Source organism: Zalophus californianus, chromosome 2 (genome assembly GCF_009762305.2).
Source record: "Zalophus californianus isolate mZalCal1 chromosome 2, mZalCal1.pri.v2, whole genome shotgun sequence".
NCBI lineage: Eukaryota > Metazoa > Chordata > Mammalia > Carnivora > Otariidae > Zalophus > Zalophus californianus.
Genome location: NC_045596.1, coordinates 127678201 through 127704737, shown reverse-complemented (window position 1 = coordinate 127704737; position 26537 = coordinate 127678201). Strand labels below are relative to the sequence as shown.

General features: G+C 43.4%; 2 long non-coding RNA genes across 2 annotated transcripts; one reads left to right on the top strand and one right to left on the bottom strand.

Annotated features, from left to right (window-relative positions):
• Positions 1–16994: 16994 nt before the first annotated feature.
• Positions 16995–23492, bottom strand: LOC113925139. The gene is made up of 3 exons (XR_003520924.2): positions 23287–23492; positions 20551–20680; positions 16995–17128 (listed from the first exon to the last, which is right to left on the bottom strand). It is a non-coding gene; the product is annotated as an uncharacterized LOC113925139 (long non-coding RNA).
• Positions 17048–25920, top strand: LOC113925140. Its single transcript, XR_003520925.1, has 3 exons — positions 17048–17151; positions 22459–22723; positions 24764–25920. It is a non-coding gene; the product is annotated as an uncharacterized LOC113925140 (long non-coding RNA).
• Positions 25921–26537: the final 617 nt, after the last annotated feature.

Sequence of the window (26537 nt, the reverse complement as noted above, 5' to 3'; positions counted from 1 at the left end):
GTGCCTATCTCTATATAACATTGGATGTATAAATATGAAAGCTGAGCCCCTCAAAGAGTCACAAAAGTTTTGTGATCGTTACAACTGGAATTCCTATTTAAAAAAAAAAAAAGTTCATTTTTAAAATTTGACCACATATTGAGTACTTACCGGGAACGTTCTGTGCGTTATCTCTGAAGCCCCACCCTCCCTGAAAGGAGATACTATTCTCTTCTTTAAAGGTGAGGGTGGAACTGGCTCAGACTGGTTAGGTGATTTGTCAGAAGTCAGATAACTAACTAGCAGAGAGCCAACATTCATACCCATGCTCTTCAAGAAGAAAGAGACCTAGAATTTTGACAGACTTTCCAAAAGTGGAGTTTTGGAAAAAGTAAGTCATTCTTCTGGTACTTTCAGGCTCTTCTGTTGCTCTTTTAGTCAATAAATCTGGTATTTTATAATATGAGTGAAAATAGCAGGTTCTGTTTCCCACTCACCTCGTCTATATATTTAACATTTTTTAATCCCTACATTTAGTCACCAGGCCATAGATGAAAATCTAAAACTTAAAACAGATGCTGCTTAGAGAATACTTTTCACACAATCATAAAGTGTGTGTTCTTTACTCCTAGAGCAGCAGTTCTTGGGCCTCAGGTTCCGAGAGCTACTAAAGCTGAACATCAGGGAGTGGGGCCCAAGAATCTGCATTTAAACTAGCTCACCTGGCGAGTCATGTTCACAACTTAGAACCACTGCCTTAGATCCCTACTGTTGCCCATTTGGTTTATTATTCCCCAGCACATTACAGGCACAGAACCATCAGGGAGAAGTGACAGGTTAAAGGAAAAGACAGAAAAACCACATGGCTAAACACAGGCAAAAATCACTTTAGGTCTTAAGAGCAGGGACAAGCAGCCCTGCCTGCTTTAGGATAAACCAGGGCATAGCCCAGCGCTGTTACTACTGTTCATCGACAACCCTGAATGATCAAGAAGTTGTAATTCTATTTGGTAATCTTGAAACTGCTTGATGTTTCATAATACAAATGTGGCTTACCTGTAATATAATTAAAGAAAATCATCATCTTTAAAAAAATGTACATTACAGAACAGAATTGAGCTCACAGGAATGCAGACAAATAGGTGGGATTCAAATCCCAGTTTTGTAATACTGTCTAGTTATGGGAATTTCATCAGATTTCTTGACCTCCTGTTTCCTCATCTTTTAGTATGTAGACAATACCCACCTGCTAAGGTTATTGGAGGGATGAAGAGAATTGTTACAAAGCATGTAACACACCAGTGACACTTCAAGCTCAATAAATGTTAGCTACTATTAAAACTTAAGGAAAAGAGACCCAGATAATTGTAACTTTCTACATTTGGGAACAATTGAATGTGTTCGTGACTCATTTAGGTACGTAATAAAAATAGCATTTCTCTACATAGAACAATTTACGTTTTTTTAAGTGGAGTCACCTAGATTTCTCATTGGAGTCCTACTGAAACCCTGTGAGGTTGACAGGTAGGGGCACCTCAGTGATTTTGTACACACTTCGGTGTTCATTAAATATCATTTTATGAGTAAATGAATAATCTTTCTTGCAGTGGACCTGTTCCTGCAAGGGAATATGCTAACCTCGTTCTATAGGATTTAAATTGTCAGCGTGGTAAGGAAGGTTGCGAAGGGAACCCTGCTTTGTGGCCTCCTCAGTGGAGAAGTTCACCACCTTCTGTAACTGAATTTTAAAATTTTCACACTAGAATACAGGCAGTTCCCACATTTAGGTGTTACAAGTTCCTAAAGATCAAACACTGCCTGAAACTAAAGCTAAAATTAGGACAGAGAAGTAAACCCATAAAGGCCCATAAGAGGTGCTCAGTAAATACTTGTTGAATTGAGCAAAGGGAGCTTTTACTGTCTTTTATTATTATTGGAATTGTTTATAATTTTGATGCTTTAAAACTCCCTTGCTGAGATTTCAGTAACCACAGCTATTTCATTAATCGGCAACAGCCAATGCATACCACATGGTTAAGTACACGTTCCAGCCTACTGTTTTGTTTAATTTTAAAAAGTAATTGACACTCAATTGTATGTACTATTTTAAAGCCACTTTTTCTATGTCTTTTGAGCTAGTCTATTAGAAAGTCGCCTTTCTATTTATCCGAATCCATCAGAAGCTACAATCAAACACCAAAAACGACTGCTTTTCTCTCCCCAGAGTGAAACAGGAAATCAAGGCAGCCTCCCCAGCCCTGGGCTGTGCCTTGCTTTTGGTACTCCTCCTTCACACACTCACCGCACTTGGCCAAACAAAGATCCCAAGCTAGAGGAGAGCAGACACCTGGAAGGAGCCTCCTGACTCCATCCTGGCTCCTGTAACTCCTCCCATTCCAGACTGCAACCTGGTACCAGCAGGTCTGCGTGGCGGGAGTGGCTCATGTTACATTTTTTCCTGAATCCCTCTCTCAGACACAGCTTTATTCATTTTCCTTCTATTAGCCGTCCTCCGCCCCCGATAAAAATCAGTCAGGATTATAACCTGTACTCCGTCAGATTCAGCAGCCAGTAAAGGATTCAGCATTGTGCCTTACAGCAGCTCTAAGAGAACCTCCTGTTTGTAGAGCCAGTCTACTGATAGAAAAAGGGGTTTAGTGTTGCTGATGAATTAATTTGAATAAATGCTTCTGGCGCAAGTGGGTTTATGTTCCCTGCCTTACTGCGTTTTGAAGATTACACATGCGTACATACACATACACACACACAAACACGAATATATTGGAACCTCCGAATAATCATGTTCTCAGTCATAATAACATCATTTCCCATAAGCCTTTTCCATCTTCGTCCATGAAAAAAAGAATGGGCCATATAAAGGGAAGGTGTTGGTAGCTAAGAGGAGATTTCCTAAGTCTTTTCCAGGATAGATCAGTGGCTGAAGAGGATGTGTGTGTGTTCGCACAATGTTCCTGGAGTCCTGCATTAAGCAACCGTATGGTAATTTGAAAAGTTGATGCCTAATTTTTGATGTTGGCATTTTCTCCTGCCCCGGGACATGGATTTTGAGTTAGACTCAAAGTGGTTGCACCCAGTCCCCTTTTATTGGGAGTGCCTAGTCATTGATTTGAATTACAAACAAAAATAACATGGCATTGTTCACTAGCCAACGTGTTTCATTATCCATTCGGTTAATACTAGTGGTGCCCAAATGAGTGAGGGTCTCACCAGCTTCGTCTTTCTGCCACCTTCTCTTTCTAGGTGGAGGAGACCAAAAAATATAAAAAGTAATTTCAAAGGTTCTTCCGGGAAAGGGAACACCAAAAACTGAAAGGACTCAAAATGTACCTTTCCCCAAAGTGTAAAGTACAAATAAATTCTAGATCCAGTTCCTAGGAAGACTCGTTGCTGAGACGAAAGCCTGGCAACGTCCCGATTTGCAATTGCGTATAAAAATAGCAGAGTTTCTATTTCAGATGATCTGATTCTCCCCAGGATTTTTAAGGACAAGGAACCACTGAGTGGACGTTTCGACATTTCATTCCTTGCTTTGAAAAATCTAGCGTGGCAAAAACCTATGAAAGCTATTTATCTTTGGGTTTTGTTTTGCTTTAGCAGTTATGGTCTGCAAAAGAAAAATTATGTTGAAATCACAATTGCAAATCAAAGGTTCAAATATAATAGACCACAAAAATATATTGCCAATTTACCCTTTTTCTAGGAGATTCAGGGATTATGAAAGAGACGTCAAACCAGTACTCACCATAAAAGGAAGGTTACTTGCAAGACTTCTAAAACTTATATTGATGAAGTCTATTAAGACTTTACTGAACCCTTATGCCTTGCTAAATGCAATCAGCAAGACAGTATAATCCCCTGCTACCATGGGGCCTTTCAATTTGAGGATGCTTTCTATCTCTGTAAAATGAGTTTGACTAGCTTAAATAAATCCAGCAAGGACACAGTAAAGTTTAGAGGTTAAAAGTAAAACCGTATGCACTTCTTCTGGTAAGAGACAGTTGTGGGTTAAACTTAAGGACCCTCATAAAGAAAAGACCCCACATAATTAGATCCCAAAGTGAGTATTTAGGATAATAAAGATTATAACAAATTACTGGAGCCTTGATACGCAGATTCCTCTTTTCTGACATCTCTTTAGGCAATTGCCAGAATTACTTAAGAGAAGTGCTTCTAATTGCAGCCTGCCTTCTCTCTCCCACCTGGAACACTCTACGACTCCCAGCCACCCCTAGCTCTCACAGGGATCTGTTAAATGAGGGACCCTGAAGCTTAGCGTCATCAGTTTCAAGGAAAATCCACCTCTGCCTCTCTCAATTTCAATTCCCCCCATCTGTAAATGGGGTAACATGTTATGGGGATTACATGAGATGTTGTATGTCAAGTGCTTACCAGAGTGGTATGTAGTGAGTATTCATTTAAGGTTTGTAGTTATTCATGGTAATGAAGTGTGGTAGCTAGCTGCCATTGTACACTTATGTGCACTTTCTAAAACTCAGCATGGTTTTAAGCATTTTATTTTTATTTATTTACTTAACGCAGGGCTTGAACTCATGACCCTGAGATCAAGACCTGAGCCAAGATCAAGAATTGGAGGCTCAACTGACTGAGCCACCCAGGTGTCCCTATGGTTATAAAGTATTTTAAAATCATTTATTATTCACTTAATCTCAACTGTCTCATGATGTATTATTATTAATCCCATTTTACAGATGAGGAAATAGATACAGAGATGTCAAGCAACTTACTCAAGGCCACACAGTTAAGGGGCAAAAAACCTTGGAGAAATGGGGATTCAGGCCTAGGCATTATGACTCCAGAGCCCAGGCTCTTAACTACTATATGACATTATTGATTCACAGCCGCCTTGCAAGTATGGGAACATGTAGTGTGTGTTGGGTCATAGCAGGCAGTGATGTAACCCTCAGTCCCAACCTGTCAACCTGGGAACTGCCATGAAGCCATAAAGGAGGCCAGGTCCTGGGTTTCAGCTATGGATGCCTGAAGAACATGTGCGTAGCAATTCCTGGCATGGCTTAGCTGCTGTGAGCCCCCTCTCACTTTTTCCAATTGCAGAGTGAAAAGAGAATGAGTTACCTATGTAGAGAGGACTTATTGTAAGAGGTTCACATAGCAATGAGAATACAGGCAAGGTGGGTAAAATAATGTATCATTAAAAGAAAGGTTGTTTCCAGATCATTCAGGAGTAAAAATATGCTATTTCTACAAAAAAAAAAAAAAAAATATTTTCGTTATGTAAGAAAAATTTTTTCTTTTTTTTCTTTAAGATTTTATTTATCCGTTTAGAGAGAGAGAATACGTGGGAGCAGGACAAGGAGCAGAGGGAGAGGGAGAGATAGAATCTCAAGTAGACTCTGCACTGAGTACAGAGTCCAGCTTGATCCCATGACCCTGAGATCATGACCTGAGCCAAAATCAAGAGTCGGACGCTTAACCAACTGAGCCACACAGGTGCCCCCCTCAATTGTTTTCTTTTTAAATCACCATTGATGCTCCTGTGTCTCAGACAACTAGGCTACTAAGGAGCAAGATTTGCACTCTATTACAGCCATGAGGAGAAGCAGGGCCAGTAGAAGTTAGACTGATAGGTGGTAAATCCTCAGTAAGTGTTAGCACCTGGTAGCAGCAGCAATGAGGTCAAATTCTCTCAGCTATTTGTGTGACTGGGAGAGTTTAAAAATCTTTCTCAACCTCTTTCATCATCTGTAAAAGAGAAAGTAACTTGTGAATGCCACATGAAATAACATGAAGCACCTGGTACAGTGCTGATCACCTACTCAATGAATGGTAGCCATCTTTAGTACTGTTGCTACCGCCAACAATAGTATTGGTGACCATGTCTCAGGCCATTATTTCAAACTTAATCTGGAAGAGGAGATCTGTAAGACTTTCAGAACACAAGGCCCAAACTACCTTCCAAAATGTGCCAGGAACCCGAGAACAGTCTCCCCTGTTAGAAAGTCAGACGCAATCCAGTTTGAAATGACAAATTACCTCTTCCTCTCCAAAGACCTACTTAAATAATAGTAGGGAAATTAAAAAGGCATAACCCCAAACGAGGAAAAGGACAGGGGAATCAAGTAGACAAAAGATTTCAACAACTTCGGATGAAGGGAAGCAGATGAAGAAGTTGTCTTTAGACTAGTAGATTAGAGAAACTACAATCTCAAGTGTCCATGAAGAGGAGGGTAACAATGAGAAGTGAGCTAATTCCTTTTTTTTTTTGCAGAAGGCAAGGGCACGACATGGGGCTGAGAACTAGGAAACTGGATGAAGTAAGAGCACATAGAAGGATGAAGTCTACTTCCCTTTCTCATCTTCTTGCATACAGCAGACTACCTTGTGAGCCCCTCCAACCTCCCCACACACACGCCATTTACAAGAACTATGAAGGGGATGTGATCCAAATTGAGTATATAGCCATAGAAGGGAGCAGGGGTGAGGCTCAGAAATGATGATGGAGATTAAATTACAGGCTGCAGTTCTCCTTACAGTCTACCCTCTCCCAGAATGCCAACAGTCTGGCATCTACCAGAGGATTCTTCCCCAATGAAATGAACAACCTGAGGAAAAAATCTCCATATACTGGCATTGGGCAGAGAGGCGAATGAAACTTGGCTGCCCACTCAATCAAAGAAGAAAAGCTCCAACCACAAACGGAGAGCTTTCTATCCACTTTTCAGTGTCTATTTCTTAAATATGAATAGCCAAGTATCTAAGACCTCCAATTTGAATGACTAAGCCAAAAAAATTATGAAATAAACTTTGAAAAAGAATGATAATGACAATTTCAGAAAGATAAATACTGCCTTTTATAATACAGGAATGGGATACAATTTTTAAAAGGTCTCATAGAAATTAAAATGTGGTGGAAATTTTAAAAGGAAAAGAAAAACCTTCAATGGAAAATAAAAATTGAGGAAATCAAAAGTTAAAAGAGATGGAAATTAGTAGAGAAAATATAGAGGAATAAAAATAAAGGATTAGTCTGGGACATGTAACTTCTACATAACAGCAGTTTCAAACAGGAAAATAGAGAATAAATTATTCAAAAATAAATACAAGAAAAATTAACAGAATTGAAAGACAGAAAACCCCTGGATTGAAAGGGCCCACTGAATGTCCTATGAATAAATGAGTGGGGGGAAAAAAATAACGATTCACCATTACAAAATTTTGGAACACTTGGGCTAAAAAGAAGCCCCTCAAAACCTGTGGAGAGAAAGATCAGAGGGAAAAAATAAGAATTGCAATTTTAGACTTCTCAGTAGCAACATCTGCTGCTAGAAGACAAAGGTCTGCAAAACTCTACAGGCCAATTATGCTCAAGTTAGCATTGCACACCCAGCCAAATTACTGATCAAGTGAGAGGGAGAATAGAGTTATTTCCAGACATATGAGGACAGCAAACACTACCTCTCACAAACTCTGTCTTAAGAAGCTTTTGGAAAATACAGTCCAACAAAACAATGAAATAAGCCATGAAAGAGGAAAACATGGCAGAAGATAAGGGCTTCAGTACAGGAGAGGGTTTCTAGGATGATAATAAGCATTGGGACTTGGGAACTACCAGCTGAAGTGTGAGCAGGGAGGGACTTATGAGGAAGTCCCCCACGAATATAAAGGAGAGTGGTAAACACCATCTCATTATCATGATAGATCATTTAAAAAAAAATTCTCAGTATTCAGGACATCTAATGATAAAGTTAGAATTTTTTTTTAAAGTTTCAGTATATTAAAAGCAATGCAACAGATAAGAATGAAACAATTATTAATTCAAAATAGTATGTGAAAAGACGTAAGCATAGTGCACTATTTAGCCCTGCAGTAAACCATGTTTATCTAGCTATAAAAATGTAAATACTGATGAAGGATTTTGCTAAAATGTATGCAGTGGGGAAGGGAGGGAAAGAGATTTAAACCCTCATCTACCATAATTAGAAGTTCCCAATGTCTAAAATGAAAAAAAAAGTCAAAATAGAGGATAAGCACATTTTATAGAAAGATAGGAGATACACAGAATTAGCTAGTTACAAATGTTTGCCTCTGTGGCTGGGTGAAGGAGAAGATGCAGCATTTTGATATGCTTTCCTTTTTTGCATTCCTTTGCTAAAACTTTATTTTTAAGGCAAGATCAAACAAATCGGTGTGGGAGATTTCAGAAATAATGACATTTCTTTGCCCAGGCCAGTCAGTGTCCTTCTTGACAAGGCCCTGTTCTGGGTAGTCACCAGAAGTTACTGAGTCTTATGGCACGCGGAGGGGCTTAGGGGCACTCCTTCTGGAAGGGTTCCACAGTGAAGTGGAGGCACAGATGACAGCCGTGTGGGGGCAACTTACCAGGTTCTCCTTGTGTTTGTTCTTCCTTCATCTGTAAAAGGGGCCCGATAACAATTCCTCCTTATTAGGCCATTGGAGGCCTGAATAGATGAGCCATGTAATAGGCTTAGCACCGTCTCTGGCTAATGAGTTCTTAATAAAGGGTACTTTATTTTTAACACCATCCCTCAGTCCCAGACTGAAAACTAACTTAAGATCTGAAACTAGCAGGATCCAGAGCTCTTGACTTCAGGTTCTGATTGGAGCATGTAGAGATGGACAGACCGAGTTGTAGCCCTGTGTATGCAGGATCAAGAGCAGGAGCCACCTCTGGAGCCCCAAGGATAGAGCTCCCTCACCCCTCTCCAACCTGTCTCTCCATCATCTCTTTCTAACTGGCACTGGGTTTTACTTCCAATTTCTCCCACCAGGTACTTGAAGCGTTTTCCTTACTTAGAAATACTTCTCGGCAAATGAAAATGACTCAAGTTTCCATAAAGTGAAGTTCAGGATATCTCTTTTGGAAACAGTTTTTCCCTTGAAATTCTAGACCAAAATCTCAAAAAGGCCAGAGCGGGGCAAGTAGATGAACAGAAACAATGAGTTGGAAAAATGTCCTTTGTGCCTGAGTGAGGTCCTGCTAAATGGAATGCCAAGGGTACATGCATAATTCCCTTGATGCCAAAGGCTTTGTCATACCTGGGAAGCTTGCAGGGCCTATTGGTAGCCGGAGCACCCGTGATGAGATGTGTTGTCACCGTGAGTTACTCCTGACCTTCCAAGCCTACTTAGAACTGACATCACCATGTGCCCTGGCTGTTCTCTCTAAAGGCTCTAGAACCAGGGGGAGCCTCAGAGGCCCACAGGTTCAGGAGGACTGGGTGGGTGGAGGGGGCTTGCTGCAGCCAGCTCAGTCGTCCAGGCTGATGCCTAAGGTCTAAATGACAGACCGACTGTAGCCACCTGATCCTTTCGAACACTTCCTAAGTTGCCAGAAAGCTCCCAGACATCCGACATTCCGTGTCTGCACTTGGCGGTTTGTGGTGTTTGGGTATGGAGGCTACTCATTTCACTGTGGCTTTGGTTGGCCGTCTAGACTCTTACCCAGTGAGATTCCTGAAGGTTTCAAAGCAACTGGGGAGACTGTTAGAAAGTGTTTCTTTTTTTGAGAGCTATTTAACCATCACTTTATCAAACAACATCAGCTATCTGTTAAAGTGGGTGGCTTCTTAATTTTCTGGCCCTCAGTGACTCTTCATAAGATGTAGCCTTAAGTTTTAAGTTGGTGTGAACAGATCAGGCCTAGTATCACCACCCTCAGTGCTTTTTTTTTTTTTTTTCCCCATTAAAGCAGCCATCAGAGGCTCAGGGTCTAATTTAATTAAACTATTCTGCTTCATAACCAGGGCTCCAATGGAAGAATCTCTTACGTATTGATTTGTTGTTTCTGGAAATCAGCTGAGTTCCCACCCAGGTGTGCCATGTTGGAAGGAGAGAAATGCTGGGACATTTCCTCTTCTCTCAGAACGCAACTCTCCAGCTTTGGGGAACGGAGTTCTTTAAGACTCCTAGAAGAAGGACTCCGGTACTTGCTCTCCAGGGCCTTCCCGTCCCTGACCGCACAGCCCCCTCCATCTGCAGGGCCTGAGCCTACACCCACTGAGGCCTTCTGTTCATTTCCCCTCAGCTAAGGAGTCATTGCAATGGGAGAAATAAATTAGAACTAAATTAGACTGAGATTCACAGTCCTGGAAGCGTGACTGCCGATAAGCATTACTGGTTGTTTTATGTCTGCTGCCTAGTGGGGGTGGGGGGTGGGGCTCCCACATCAGTAACCAGCAATCTGGCTAATCAGTGCACAGAGCAGAAGTCTGGAGAGGGGTCCCACTCCACTGCAAGAGTTTCTTTCTTCAAGTTGTGTCTGCCCCTAAGGAAAAAAAAAATCACTTATCTACAGCATATTCTCGAATTGTTAAAAAGCTCTCACTTCACTCTTTTCCTTTGCTTACCCTGGAGAAATCCAAACTGGAAAACTTCCTATTTAAGATAATCAACAGAGGAGAACAACAGATCAACTTGGGCTAATATCAGTAGCAGGAAGACCAATTAACAAATTCATGAATTGTGCTGTTTACACTTCTATTCCTAAGGTTAATTATGTGATCAAGTAATAGCTTTTGCCTTGATTATGGGACCCTTAGGAAATAAAAGTGTGTTTCCACTTTACAAGTATGTTTGCATTTCGGGTCCTGCTTTGATACCACAGGAACTGGGTTCAGCAAATACCTCCCATACGCACAGTTATAATCAAAGGACAGATTTAAATAGCCTCAAGACTCGCTGTATAAACAGAAGCATAATTCATAAAAGTGCTAACATCCACCTATACATGATTCTCTCTCTCTCTCTCTCTCTCTGCTTTGGACTATTTATAGTGTCAATTCTTTCCAGATGTTGTGGACCAGAGAGTGTAGGCTCTTTTCTCATTATTCTCTACTGGGAGGAATCAGTCAAATTAGCTACTCGGCCTTAAATACAGAAAAAAAAGAAACATCGCCTACACTTTTAAGGGACACTCCCTCAGCAAGGCTGTTGCAGCTGCCTGTTAATAATTGTAGTTTCTATCTTTTGAGGGATTATCCCATGGCAAGCACCTCACGTGAATCCATTTGTGTAATTTTCTAAGCCTACGAGGCAGATACTTTCATTATCATCATCTCTCCTTTACAGGTGAGGAAACTGAGGCACAGAGAGTTTATGCGAATTGCCCAAACCCATAACAAATAGATAAGTCAGAATTTGAATCCAGGCAGTCCAGCTTCAGAGTCTACACACTTAACTACTAGGTGTTATTGTTTTCTCCCTTTGGGTCCCAACTTTGGTGCACAGTGTTAGGGGATGGTGGATTATTTCACAAACTGGAGAAGCAACATCTAGAAGGTACATTGTGCCATTAGAGATCTTCAAGTGAGGTGCCCAAATTAACCTCTTCTGCCTGCCATCACTTCTGAGTAGTCTGACCCAAAGCAACCGGAAAGAATATTGGTTTCTTGGGAGGCTGCTGAAGTGTGATAGGGTGTGACCAGAGAGCTCTGTCAGGCTGATTCTTCCCTTGTCTCGCCAGGTGAGGCCCCAACCAGGGCTCGCTGACGGCAGTCTTTCCCCATAGCAACACAGCCATGCCTGGAGAGATGCAAACTCTGACAACATGCAGAAAGGAAGAGATGGCTTCTTAGCTTTGTCCAGGACTAACCACAGAATTCTCTAGATTAAGATACATGTATCAGATTCATTTTGTTTCTACCTTTTCACGAGAGCACCCATTGGAAAAGGGCAGAGGCAGTCATGGAGCAAGGTTATGGAGTCAGACTCTGCCCTTTATAGCTGGTGACCTCAGGTGTTTTCCTTCAGCTTCTTGCTCCTCGACGGCCTCATCCGGAAAAGGGTATCGACCTCATAGGTTGTAATGGCAACAAAATCAGATAATCCAGGGAAAGCGGCGCAAAGTGTGGTCCTTGGACCAGCAGCAGCAACCTCGTGGGCGGCCTTCTCTGAAAAGCAGACTCCCAGGTCCCATCCCAGACTCGCTGGATCAAAATCTGCGTTTCGTCCTCCAGGTCATTCACCTGCATGGTCCTTCATCACAAATACTGACATTGGGGAAGCCATAGTAAAGTGAACACATGATCATTATTAGTTGTAATTTTATCACTTGAGATTATCTACTCAAAGTAAATTCAGCATCACCGTTCTGGGAGTAAAGGGCTAAAAGGGGTGGGGGGAGACCTTGGAAATGAGCTGCGAGGCCCCAGTTGGAAACCCCTCCCTTGTCTCCACTGTTGCTCATTTCCTCAATCCTCAGAGCTGAGGAGAAAGCACCTGAGGAAAGTCACAGAGACTTTCTGGGGACACTGTTGGGAAAACCAAAGTCAGGGAAACAAACAGCCATGAAACATGTGGCTTTTGCAGCAGGCCGTGATTGGAAGCTGGCAAGTCGTGCCTAGTACTGAAACCCAAAAAGCCTTTTTATAAAAATTACTATTATTATTATTTCCAGCACAACCCAAGTCTCCTGCCAGATCATGGCTTTTAATTTAAGTGCACAGTTACTGCTCAGAAGTGATTCACAAGCCTTTAAAGAGCCACTCTCCTTTGGAAGTTGGTTTAGAATGCAGAGGGTTTGGAGATTAGTGTTGAGAGTGAGAGCATTTGACTGCCTAAGGATTCAATCTCCCAGGTACTTAGATACGTCGTCGCAGCGAGAACTGATGTTCATTAAACTGTAAGCAAATTAGAGTTCAAGCCAAAGATATAAAGGAAGACATAATTAGTATACAGGAGCCATCCACCATCGTTCGACTTCTCTTAGGTGAGAAGTCTTATGGTTGAGAATTAGTTCCTTGCACAAAAGAAAATTACATAACTGCTTTACGCCGGCTGCCGATACTGTGCTTTATCGCCCTCAATTTCCAATGAAACGAAGCAGGAGTCTGCAAGACGGCATTAAAGTGTTAATTTTCCTTTTGGGCTTTACTTCCATTTTATCTTTAGAGGAACCCAGAATGGTTTGGTAAATAGTGTATTTTGCCAGCCAATAAATAAAAATCTATTTTTACCAAGGGGACGCTGGGCTGCCACACGCGATGGAAGCTTCCCAGGAGTTGAGAGGTTGGGAGGGCACACCATCTTCAGCAAAACTGATTTGGAGAAAAAAACACAGCTCCCTGTCCTCCAAATCTAGACTGCCCTGAAGTAATGTGGTTCTGTCAGGTTCTGACACCCCCTGGGGGCTGCCTTCCAGGCATAGCTCTAGGGAGACAGACAAAGGAATTGAGCTCCCAGAGCAAGATAAATCCATGAGATGTATTGTGGCACCAATCCTGCAGCTCCAAGAGGAGCTTTGGAAGAAATGAGATGCCAGTTCTCCCTCCCCTCCACCCTGTCACACTTTATTGGCAGACAGTTGAACTAGAAATACTGAGGGAGCCATGTTTGAATTCGTAGAACTGCCATATGCCCTACCCCACACGCCCTCTGACAATCCCTCTGCAGACATTGTGATTTGGAAGTTGGGGCCAACTTGGAAAGAGCTTGGCAGAGGCCCTTCCTTGGATCTGGAGGGCAATGGTAGACCAGCAAGGTTGGTGGGCAGGCTGTGGACTGGGACCCCAATTCTCTGAGTCTGCAGAGCAGGCAAAGGCCTCCTTGGGTCTGGCCTGAAGGGAAGAGCAGTGGATGCAACAAGCAGCCAGATAGATCCTTGACAAGGAGCAGCAGTATGGCGGCTTCCTGGAGGGGCTGAGGAGGAACCCGAAAGCTGGCTGGGAGGTTGGGGCTCAGCAGGTGCATCACATCCAGCCTGTCCTCCACCTGCAGCCGAGGGTTCTGGCTTTGCAGGAAAGGTGCTGTTGCAGCTCAGTAGGCTGGGAACACAGCTTTGGAAGCTAAATAACGACAATAATAATAGCTATCTCCCAGAGAGCCCATTTTTACAGTGAGTCTGAGAAATGGATGAGTTTTATCTCTGTTTTATCAATGTCCAAATAGAAGTTAAGTGCATGTCTGCCATTTGCCTAAAGTCACCTAAACAGATGGTGGTAGAGATTGGAGATTAGCCTCCACACAGAAAACTAAAGCTGGCCTCCCTCTCTGCCCAGTTCCAGAATGTTCTGGAAGCTGGGAAATGTGTAAGACACAAGAAAAAACTTGGGATGTTCTTTCTGAGGGAGGGAGTAGCATGTCCAGAAAAATGGAGGAAATGGAGATATGGGAGAGCAGGGAAGAAACGAAGAGAAAGAAGGATCCCAAGAAGGAGAGAGGGTGTTAGGAATGGAAGGGAGTTGGTGGCCCCAAGTTCTGGGCAGTGAGCAGTGAGGCTCTCCACTTCTGTCCCCATTTTGTTTGTGTCAAGAACCTCGGAAACTTCCTGGAAGCTTGAGTGTGGGAACTGTAGCCAGGATGAAATCTAGAGGGACAGAGCACTCCGGAGAGTCCTTCCCGTCATGGAATATGGGGCAGCAGGGCAGCTACTGGCCTATTGACAAAACCCCAGTTGGAGCCTGAGACCCCTTACCCCCAATTTCTCCTGCCCAGAGGATAGCACAGGATAGCTAGGGACACTCCTTGGGGACACTCTCCCAGAGCAGTAGGGAGCAGTCTTGACACCCCGTCTCTGTTTACTTAAATCCCTGTTCCAAAGGAGGCTGCTGGTGGGGTCGCACTGGCCTTTAGAAGAGTGAGGAGATGGGGCCTCCCTAAATCAGGTGCGACGCCAGGGCCAGATTGCACAGAGCTCTTCTTTCTGAAGCTCTGTCAGCTCCCCACGGTTCGATTTCACACCTTTCACCCAAGTGCCTTCTCCCGAGGGCACCATAGTGTGTCGTCTGCTTGTTTGTTTTATAAAGTGTACCCTTTAAATTTAATTTCTTCGATGGCTTTTAAGATACGTGTACGTAGAGTTTGGACCCTCATTTGTTGAAACATTGGCGGGGGAGGGAGATGGAATGCAAGAGGGAAAGAGAAAACTAAAAAAAAAAAAAAAAAAAAAAAAAAAAGGCCTTTCTGCCAGCATGGTAAATGAATCATGAAAAAACCTCCCCAAGCAGCCATCTCTCTGCTCTTTTGCTCGGGAACAGTAGCACCTGGCGCGCACGAGCCTTTCCTGGGCTCGGTCTGCCGGTGACTGGCCTCCTCCTCATTGGTGACCAGTTCTGGAAGGCCCTTCCAGGGGGGCAGCTGAGGGCGTTCAGCTTGCTGTTCAGGCCATCAGGCAGCTGATCCCTGATATTCTGTAAAGAAACAGTAGTGGAGGATCCAGGACCTGTGGGAGTAAGCGGAGCACAACCAGGAGCATGGACCGAGGCCAGGAACAGAGGCAAGGCCCCGCCAGGCACCAAAAAGGATTCAAGGTAAGTCTCCAGCCTGGAGCCCTCCTGGGGGACAGCAGGGAAGCCAACCGACCCGGGAGTCCCCTCAAGAGGACGGCCAGGAGGTGCAGAGCTAGAAACGGGGCCTCAGACGTACAGACACCAGCTGTTCGGAGATTTCCAGGACTGTCCTGACGCCCTATCAGTCTTTTCCATTCATTTCTGCTCTAACGTCACATACACGTCGCTAAAAAATGTCTGAGTTCTACAAAATAGCATGCTAAAAAATAATAGGGCTTATGGGAAAAATAGAGCCGGACAGTCCATAAAAGTCTGTGGGACTTGGTAACCAGAGCACTAGCAAAAACAATCACAACCCTAATAAACTAGGAGGCTGGTTATGTCTCCCACCAACTCGGCCTCACCACCATCGGCTGTGAATTCTTCACAGCCTTCACCTTCCCCCTTCTCCTTCTAAACGTGGGCCCCCGAGGGCCTCGGCTTCCCCCAGAGATAAGTGCCATTTAAATTGGAAATTTGAGGGCGCCTGGGTGGCTTAGTCGGTTAAGTGTCTGCCTTCGGCTCAGATCATGATCCCGGGATCCTGGGATCCAGCCCCGCATCGAGCCCGGCGTCGAGCCCGGCGTCGAGCCCCGCATCGGGCTCCCTGCTTGGCGGGAAGCCTGCTTCTCCCTCTGCTTGTGTTCCCTGTCAAATGAACAAATAAAATCTTTAAAAATAAATAAATAAAAATAAATTGAAAGTTCGAGTCATGGCTGCCTTATTAGGTGTTTTTAACTTTTGGGGCAATATAATCAAGCTCCTAGGTATAACTTTTATTTATAAGAAATATTTTGAAGATCAATGAATATTTGATATGGCACCATGAAGATAACAATTAGCCAAATCCAACGGAAACCTGATTTGAACAAACCAGCTGCAAAAATAGCTTTTTTCAAACAGGGAGAATTGAGTGATGGCTTGTAACAGGTGATATTCAGGCATTAGTGTTCATTTCGCCGGGTGTGATGTGATATTGTGGCTCTATTTGTAAAGTATCTGTTAGACATAAAAACAAAAACAGAAAATGAGGTAGATAAGTGAAAAAATGCTAACACTTGTTAAATTTAAGAGATGAGTATGTGAGGTTTATACTACTCTCTTTACTTTTCTGTTTCAATGAGATATTTTTGTAAGAAAAAATATGGGATCTTGTACTGCAGAAAGTAAAGAAGGGCTCAAAAAGAGAAGACAAATAAAAAAAAAAACCCCACAATTATGGGAGCAGGCCAACTGAAAAAGCTCCCAATGGCCAAAGTTGGACCAATTTGAACATCAATAACAATAAAAATAGCATTAAGTATAACCGAAAGTAGAAAATAAATATTTGTAAGTCCATACTGATATTAAATAATGATTGTATAAATCAATAAACTGGGAAGAAGAGACAAATCTTCTATGCAGAAGAATTCCAAGGAATTTGTGTTTATTTATACTCTGCCCTCACGGAGGTGGAATGTAACAGTGTGGGCTATGCATAGTGACTTCCTTCCAAAGACTTTGGGAAAGGAGGGGAAAGGAGTACCTTTACAAGTGGAGAAACCTGGCAAATAGTACCTCGGCCTGATGGTGATCAAGGTCAGCATCAACAGTGGGAAGTCATGTTGATAACAGGTTCCTTTGATGTATGTTAGAAATGCTTCCCGACCTCTGTGATCTTCCCCCAAATTCCTATAACCACAGTCTAATTATGAGAAAGACATCAGACAAATCCCCATAGAGGGCCATTCTCCAAAATACTTGACCAGTGCTCTTCAAAACCATCAAGGTCATGGAAACCAAGAAAAATCTGTGAAACTGTTCCCACCCAGAGGAGCCTCAGGAGACTTGATGACTAATCGAAACGTGGTATCCTGGATGGGATCCTGGAATAGAAACATGACATTAGGTAAGGAAACCTGAATGAAGTGTGACAAACGTACTATACTGTGCTATACGATACTAACGTGAGATGTTACTAGTAGAGGAAGCAGGGTGTGGGCCATGTAGGAACTCTCCGTACTATCTTGAGGATTTTGCTCTAAAAAAATAAAGTGTATTTTAAAAAATAGGAGCAAGTACATTAGCAAGATATAATTGCCCCCTCAATTATATTTTGATTTTAAAAAATGTCCCAGAACACTGTAACAGTTAAAGGAGTTCAGGTCAGTGCACCAGTGGACCAGATGAGGCAGGATGGGGAACCCCCCCCATCAACTCCACTCATTTTTATTCATTCCCCGCTCTTCCCACAATTCCAACCTCAACACCTCTGGAAATGCCCTTGGTTCACTCCCGCAATCCTGCCACTGACTTACTTGATCCTTGTTTTTAAGCAGACTCCACACCCAGCCTGGAGCCCAGTACAAGGCTCGAACTCATGACCCTGAGATCAAGACCTGAGCTGAGATCAAGAGTCAGACACTTAACTGACTGAGCCACCCAGGTGCCCCAGGAGGTAGAGTGATTGTTGGTTTGTTTTTTAATAATCGCTTTATTGTGGTGTGATTCACATACCAAAAAGTTCATCCTTATAAAATGTACAAGTCTCGTGTACTTAATTATTCATAGAGTGGCACAACCATCACCACTATCTAATTTTAAAACATTTTCATCACTCCTAAAAGAAATCCCATACCCATTAGCAGTCACTCCTTTCAACCCCCACTTTCTGGCAGCTATTAATCTACTTTCTGGCTCTAAGGATTAGACTATTCTGAACATTTCATATACACAAACTCACACAGTATGTGATCTTTTGTGACTGGCTTCTTTCACTTAGCAGAAAATTTCCAAGATCCATTCATGTTGTAGTATGTATCAGTACTCCATTCCTTTTTTACGGCCGAATAATTTCCCATTGTATGGATATACCACATTTTGTGTATCCATTCATCAGTTGATGAACATTTGGGTTGTTCTCATTTTGGGGTTATTATGAATAATGTTACTATGAGCATTCATGCACAAGTTTTATGTGGACATATGTTTTTTCTTTGAGGTAGATATCTAGGAATGGAATTATTGGGTCATACGGTAACTCTGTGTTTAACTTTTTGAGGAACTGCCAAACTGTTTTCCAAAGTGATACACCATTTTATAATCCCACCAAGAATGTATTAGGGTTCCATTTTTCTCTTCACCAACACTCGTTATTGTCTGTCTTTTTTTACTGTAGATATCCTAGTGGGTGTGAAGTCAGGTATCTCAGTTGTGATACTGATTTGCATTTGCATAATGACTAGTAATGTTGAGCACCTTTTCTCTTATTTTTCCAGGTTTATTGTGGTATAATTGAAAAACAAAAATTGTTTATATTTAAGATGTACAGCTTGATGTTTTGATATGTGTATATATATGAAATCATCACCATAATCAAGCTAATTAACATATCCATCATGCTGGATGTTAAGCACCTTTTCATGTGCTTATTGACTATCTGTGTATCTTCTTTTTAGAAATGTCTATTGAAATCCTTTCCCACTTTTAAAATTGGATTTTTTGCTTTTTTTATTGTTGAGTTATGAGAGTTTTTTATGTATTCAGGATACAGGTACCTATCAGATACACAATTTGCAAATATTTTTTCCAATTCCATAGTTTTTCCATGGGTTTTTTTTTCACTCTTTAAATGGTACACTTTGAAGCACAAAAGTTTTTCATTTCTATGGGATCCAATTGATTTTTTTTTAATCTCATGCTATTGGTATTATATCTAAGAAACCATCGCTTAACCCAAGGTCATAAACATTTACTCTGATGTCTTCTACTAAGAGCTTTATAGTTTTAGATCCTGCATTTGGGTCTATAATTCATTTTAAGGCAATTTTTGTGTGTGGTGGGAGGTAGGCGTCGAAATTCATCCTTTTGTATGTAAATATCTAGTTGTCTCAGCATCATTTCTTGAAAGAAATATTCTTTCCCCTATTGAATTACCTTGCCAGGCTTGTTGATAACCAACTGACCATAAATGTAAGGGTTTATTTCTACTTCCTTGTGTTGTAATACCTATTATTTTCTTGTTGCGAAGAAGTATTTGTTCATGGCAGAAGTTTTAAAAAATATGACAAAGAACAATAACAGCAAAACTATATTAAAGCATGTTGTAGTCTCAACATCTAGAGCAAATCAGGCTTTTGAAAACCAATTTCAGAAGTTTTTGAGGGCACCTGGGTGGCTCAGTCGGTTAAAGGTCTGCCTTCGGCTCAGGTCATGGTCCCAGGGTCCTGGGATTGAGCCCCGCATCGGGCTCCCTGCTCAGCGGAGAGCCTGCTTCTCCCTCTCCCTCTGCCTGCTGCTCTGCCTACTCTATCAAATAAATAAATAAATAAATAAAATTTATTTATCTCTCCCTATCAAATAAATACATAAAATCCTTAAAAAAAGTTTTTGAAATTTTTTTTTCTTATAAAGCAAAAACCTGGGGCAGGGGTTATAGGTGTTCTGACAGTCTTAATATCCTAAAAGCTCCATGGTGATTCTTACGCGCAGCCGTAGTTGAGAACCACATGCAGAAAAGCCATCTTGGGTTGTGCAGATGTGCTCAGATGGGCAGTGGGGATGAGGCTTGCACAAACATCCTGGGAGAAAGCTGCCACAGGACAGCGTCTCTGCAGCTGAACTTGGAGCAGGCAGGGAGTCAGGGTGTGTGGGGTACTAGATCTCCCTCACACATGTCCCCTTCCCCTCCCACCGTTGCCATTCCTGGAGAAGCACTCCCATGCTGCTCCTACTTGGGTGACCCACCAGACTCAAGACTTAGCCTTTCTCTGTCTATGTTATTACTGTTTCTGCTGGTCTTTTTTGATTTCTTCCCAATGTCTCTTTTTTTCTAAGTCTTAAATTTACAACCTGCCAAGAGAAGATCTGACTTGGTCAGTGATTCACATCCAATGTGGAGCACCATGGAGTCCTCAATCTAGGTCACTGGAGATGACTTTTTAATCTGTCATTCAAATTGACCTTTTTGAGAGTGACATGAAAGCTAATTATTGTTAGGCCGGAGCAACCAAGGTATAAACCACGATTGTTCCAGGTAGACTTGGATGCATAGTCACCCTACCAATCTTCCTTAGATTTACTCTAGCATTTTCCAAAGTGTGCTCTGTGTGAAACACTAATATATTATATCCTTCCTCTTCACACCTCTTTTTTGGTGGTTTATAGTGCACATTAGCATATTAGAAGCCAAGAAGGATTTGAATAATTTTATTCAAGATTTCCCATACTTATTGACTGGGTTCTCTTTCACTTCTCATGACCTGGCTCTAGCCAACTGGGGCATCCCATCCCATCCCCTTGGATTCACCTGGTCAGGGATGGTCCCATGATTGAGCTTGGGCAAAGGAGAGCACTGATCCCAGAACTTGCACAAAAACTACCAAATATTTCCTCTCTTCTCCTCCAGAAGATGCATGGTAAAGATGGGATTGCTGATTCTGTAAAGTGAAAATAAGCCCAAGTTTGCCATCAGCTCCCTGGAGCGCAGAGAAGAAAGCCTCTGTACCCTACCCCACCTGGGAGGATCACGAAATGAGAGCCGACTTCTAGCAGAGGATAAAAAAAATGGCAACGATCCCTGCCAATGCCCAACTCAGAGGCCATTCATAAGGAAAAATGTGGGGGGAGAGAAATAACTGCCCCAGAAAGAAACTGGGTCCTTGGTCACATTGTTGAACTACTTACTGATGGTTTCTCAAATGAGTCCAGCCCTGACTTTGGATTATTAGCTGATTACATACCTTTGCCTGTTTGGTTTGGGTTCTCTTTCCCCTACAGCTAAAAAAAAAAAAAAAAAAATCTAGTTTGAGGAAAGCTGATCTTTGTCTTAATCTTCTAGACCACAGACCTCTGGGTCAGGGTAGTGGGGGTGGCAGGAGGAGGTGTTCCATGTCACATATGCAAGCAGCCGTGGATGAGTACTTGCTCAGGAGGGGGCGGTGGTAGTGGAAGGCTGGGTGTACTTTTTAGTATATTATTTGACGATTTAGCACAATTTTCTATGGCATTAGATACACTTCTGTAACATGGTTTATAATCTCTGTATAGTATTCTATTATATACATTTATTATCCATTTACTTGATCAACCCCCTGACTTATTCTTTTTAAAAATGATATAAATAATGCTTTGATGAACATCTTGTGCATCATTGTTCATCTCTGATCATTTCCTTATGGTTGGTTACTAGAGGTGGAATTGTGAGGTCAAGTGGTATGGCATGGTCTTAAAACTTTATACACCATTGCCAAATTGCTCTCCAGGACTGTTGTTGCATCAATTCATACTCCCAGTGCGTGCACATGAGAGAATGTGTGCCTGTGGCCGTTTAAAAATCTCTGCCAACTAATAGGCAGGAAATTGGATCTCATTGTCTTAATGTGCCTTCATTTTATCGTTAAGTGGCCATCACTGGCCTGTATGGGTTATTTCTAGTCCAAGAAGTAGGAAAATCCACAAAGAACGCTGACCCCAAGCGACTGGGGGAGGTGAGCTGGAACCTGAAGGCTGCAGGGCAGTGCAGGGCACCCTGTGGGCTGATGGGGAGAGTCAGGGAGTCAGGCCTCCCACGGGTCTGGAGCCCAGGCTGGGATATGGAAGGAAAGAGCCTAAGAGGAAAGAGCATGGCGCAGAGGGAGGGGAGGCTTTACAAGACCCAGCAGCATCAAGTAAATTCCTCTTTCCAGGGAGACACGGGAGAAGAAAGAGGAAAAGGAAAAGAAACTCAGATCCTTTCCAGTTGCGGGGGAGGGGTGGGGGGAAAGAGGCCAGCCAGGGCTTGCTTCAGCCAAGTCGTTAGACTGGTTGTCGAGGCTCTTCACCCCATCTCAGACCTGTTCCTGGAGGAAGGGGAGGGCTTTGTGCCCCAGGATGGGGGCTGCCCTGCCTGCCCAGGACCGAGGATGCTTCTTCTTCTTCTTCTTCTTCTTCTTCTTCTTCTTTTTTTTTAGATTTTCATTTATTTGACGGAGAAAGAGAGAGCACGTGTGTGAGTACAAGCAGGGGGAGTGGGAGACGGAGAAGCAGGCTTCCCGCTGAGCGGGGAGCCCGATGCTGGGGCTCGATCCTAGGACCCCGGGACCACAACCCGAGCCGAAGGCAGACGCCTAACGGACTGAGCCACCCAGGCGCCCCCTGAGAATGCTTCTTTAGATTAAATGCTGGTTCTTGTTTTAGGAATAAAATTATATGGATTTTGTTTGTTTTTTGTCTTTAGCCTGCAGAACAGACCCCCCCCAGGGACAAGCCCGCACCTTTCCTGGACTTCTCTGGCTGGCCTTCGAACCCTCTTCCCTTATTTGAACATTTCTCTCTCATCTGCCTTTGCCTGTGGCTCTCGGGTCCTGCACACGCAAAGGCACCCCAAAGGCAATGGGACCTAAGATTGATTTTAAAAACTCCTGCTTTTGGTTTTTCCCAACTGCAAAATCCCCACGAGAACAGAGAATAAGTACAAGCTGCACATACTTCTACCACCGGAGGTAATGACTAGTACCATGTTACTGTACCATCTAGTAGTTTTCCTTGGCATAGATAAATATATAATCCTTTCAAAATGTGATTTCTGAAGGAATCTTCTTCCCAAGTCCTCTCCATACCTCTCCTTTCCCCACTTGCTCCAAATAAATGGTGCGCCACAGAGTTTATTGGAGAAAGAGAGAGAGAGCTTACTGCTTTAGAAATTCCCTGTGATGAGCATGAAGGAAATTACTACCTCACCACACATTTCAAAGATTTTCTTTTGTACAAATATGACCTGTCAGATGGCCCCAGCTTCCTAAGCTGCGAGGAAGTGATTGTGAAAAAGATTCTTTCTTTCTTTTCTTTAACAATCATAAATGGAAAATAAGATCCCAGCTGGGTTAGTCCCGAGGCCGAGCGGTTGCTGGGAGAATGGGAGGCAAAGAGGAGCAGACAGTAAGGGGGCTGAAGTGAGGGGTCTCTCCTCTGCGGGAAGCAAGCAAGGAGGTTTCCAGACATGCTCAGGGGGCCTCCATGCGGTTTGCAGAGCCTTGGATCCCAAGATGCCCTTATTAGCACTTACTCTGGTAGCTTCTTTGGTTTCACTGCCTGGCTGCCAGGGTAGGTAAGTGCGAGATTACCGATGATGCCCTCGGGACAGATGGGGAGCCACAGGTATAGTGGCTGCTGAAGAACTGTAGACCAGGGCACCCCACTTCCTGACCCCACGTGGGCCAAAGGCGTCTGCCAACAGGTATTTCCTACTTAGGAGGATGAGCTCTGGGTCTAACTCAGTCGTTTGAAAGCCCAGGAGATCTTTGGACAGAGTTCTAGAACGGCAGTTGGCTCATCTAACTGGATAAGATTTCTTTAAAAAAAATAATAAAGGTGTTATCCCGACAAAAACAAAGGTGGTTTCTACTCAGGTACTTTACTGGTCCTTTACCGCTCCTTAAGAATACTTTAGAGCAGCGGTGCTCAAAGCAGGGTCCCGGATGACAGCATCAGCTGGACAGACATGCAAGTTGCAGCTCCCCCCAGACCAACGGGACCATTGCTTAGACCACACCCATGCAGGTGTGACCACGAGTGGCTGCAAGCAAAGCCCATTCTGATGGAGCTTCGTTTTGGGAAGACTTGGGAGAAAGACCTTGCTCACATCCCCCGCAGGGACCCACGTGCCCAATCAGAATACAGTGGACAGCAGGTGGCAGCTTTAGGATCTCATCTTTCTAAAACAAACTCAGCGCCCCCCTCCCCGCCTTTTGCTCCATTTCCCGCTCTCCCAGTTCCTCACCCTTACTCCCATCCCTCTCTTCCCACCCTTAAATTTTCCTTCCTTGCCCCTGGATGTCCCCTCCATGCTAAAGAATGCTTCCTTTCAGGGACTAGCCACCCCCTCCATGAAGCCTACCTGGATTCTCCCCGGTAGGAAGCCTTACTCCCTTGGCTGAACCCCCATAGCATCCTCTCCAAAATCTGCTGGAGCCCTTGGCAGTCACCTGTGTCACCCCCACAATCGTGCCTGCTCTGGAAGGAGGGAGAACCCCCCGAGCATGCCAGGAGCAGTGAGTAAGAAATCACAGCAGAGAGTGGTAGGGAGAACTCTGAGTGAAGGAGAATGAAAAGCCACAGAAATAAATCAGCATCTAAATGGTGACATGATCGACCAAGACAAATTGGCCCCCTTGCTTCCAGTTTAAAGATTGATTATCATCTTAATGTTAAATTTTATTTAAATGAGCCTGTTTCTTCACAGTGGGCATTCAATAAAATGTTCCTTTGGAACAGAATATTAGGAGAAAAAGAATAAAGTCTCAATGAAGATGGGAAATCACTAAAGGTAAAACTAACTGCATCCATAAAACTATCTCTGTAAGACTTACTCCCCTCGTCTCAAAGACATCCATCCTTACGTTTCTTTTTGCTACTGGCCCGGTTGCTCCTTTGTATGATTAACAATGAGTTCTTTAACTTTCTACCTCCTGACCATGCTCCATTCATGCAAGGTTCATCCTCACCTCCCCACCCTTCTCTGACATTTGCACCTCTCATTTCAGGAACGTAACTGCTGAAAGGCAAACTCTGGATCCTGGGAATCTAGAATGACCTTTGTTGGTCTAGCTTCTGCCTCACCTCCCTGTTTTACGTCGATCCACTGAACTTAATTCAACACCGGAATGTCCATAACGTCTTGCGCAGACTATCGGTGGGAGGTGAGACCTCGGAGAGTCCATTCACCTCTCTTTCTCCAGATGTGAGAACTGGCCCGTTCTTCCTGTCCCAGCCCAATCGCAGCTGCCTTTGATCTTAAGCTGTGTGAAAACAGCCATTCAAATTCTAGTCATTTCCACCAGAGCAAGTGGGGTCAGAACCAGCTGTGTTTCTAGATGCCCATGCACCTAGATATGAACAGAGCGCTGGGGGCCCGTGAGAACAGCCGACGGGGGCCATCCTGGATTGGATCTCTGTCCCAGCACTCGTTAGCTGTGTGACAGTGAGTGGATCATACTGTCTGCAGCCAAGAACCCATGGCCCCGTGTAGCCTCTCCCAGCTGAAAGGGAGGTTGTGAGGACTGAAGAAGAGAAGCAGGGAGAGTGCTTGGCACAGTGTCTAGCACATAGTAAGCACCCAATAAAAGATAATGCTTGGCTAATAAATATAACGATAATAGCAGACTTCCTAATTGATGTTCTGCTGGGATCCCAGGTACCTGTGTTTTGCTGTTCTTTGCTGTCACCTAGCAGGCTCCCATTGGGTGGCACTGAAGCCCATACACGGACCCAGCTCCCACTGGGGAGTCATCCCAGACGGTTTCTGGAAGCTGGACTTGTCCCCTGAGCACCTGAGTATCTCATCTAGATCACCCTGAGGGCAGGACTCGTGGCTTGTAACAACCTGAGAACAGGGACTATGTCTTCCAGGTCTGTATCTTCACTCTCAAAAAAATCTTTGCTGAATGAGTGAATGAATGAATGCAAAAAGGACCCTGATCCAGCTCTAGTTGAATTTCTTCATCCTCTCCAGCTCCAGCTAAGTCACTGTTTAATGTGCCTCTCGCCTGTCTCTGGGGCTCTGGGTCCTCCTGGACGAGGGACTCTCTTCTCTCCTGGTTGCCCATCCACACCCCGAGCCTCCCACCTGGAGCCGCCCGCCCCTCCCTTGGCAGGAACAGTGGAGGCTGAGGTAGACCTGAGCTGAGGCAGACCGGGGCTGAGGCTCACTGATGGCAGAAGATCAATAAAACTCCCTCTGCTAAGGGAAAAGTTCCAGCAATGAGATATGGCTGTCCTGTTTCGTATGGTAACCTAGAGCCGTTCTTTTTCCAATCTAACTTTGCACAGAAGCAAAAACTTTTATTTGAACGTCCTTTGATTTTAAACATTATCAATCAATGTGCATTTAAGAGCACCAGATAGGTGGTTAGCATTTTACTACATGCTGGGGCTAAGAAAGAGGGACTGTCTTGCTTTGAATATCAAGTAGGTTTCCTTTACAATTATAAAATAAAACACGCATTCCTGCTCTTTGCTTTCCTGGTGCCTTATGCACTCAAACTCCATCTCCAGGAAGGGAGCCAGGGGGTCAGAGGATATTGGCGTGGGAGGAGGTGATCACAGCACATGTGATTTTACTTATTGTTAGTAACATTCTCATACATTTCATAGCACCTTGAGTCAATAAATGACATAGCGTTTTAGTAAGAAGTAAGCATAGAGGCATAAATTAAATATAATTACATCTAAATTTAAATGGTTATCAATGAATGTTAGACTCTGGTTTTCTTGTTCATTTGAAGAAAAATATTTTGGTGGTTCCATGTTGGTTGGGCC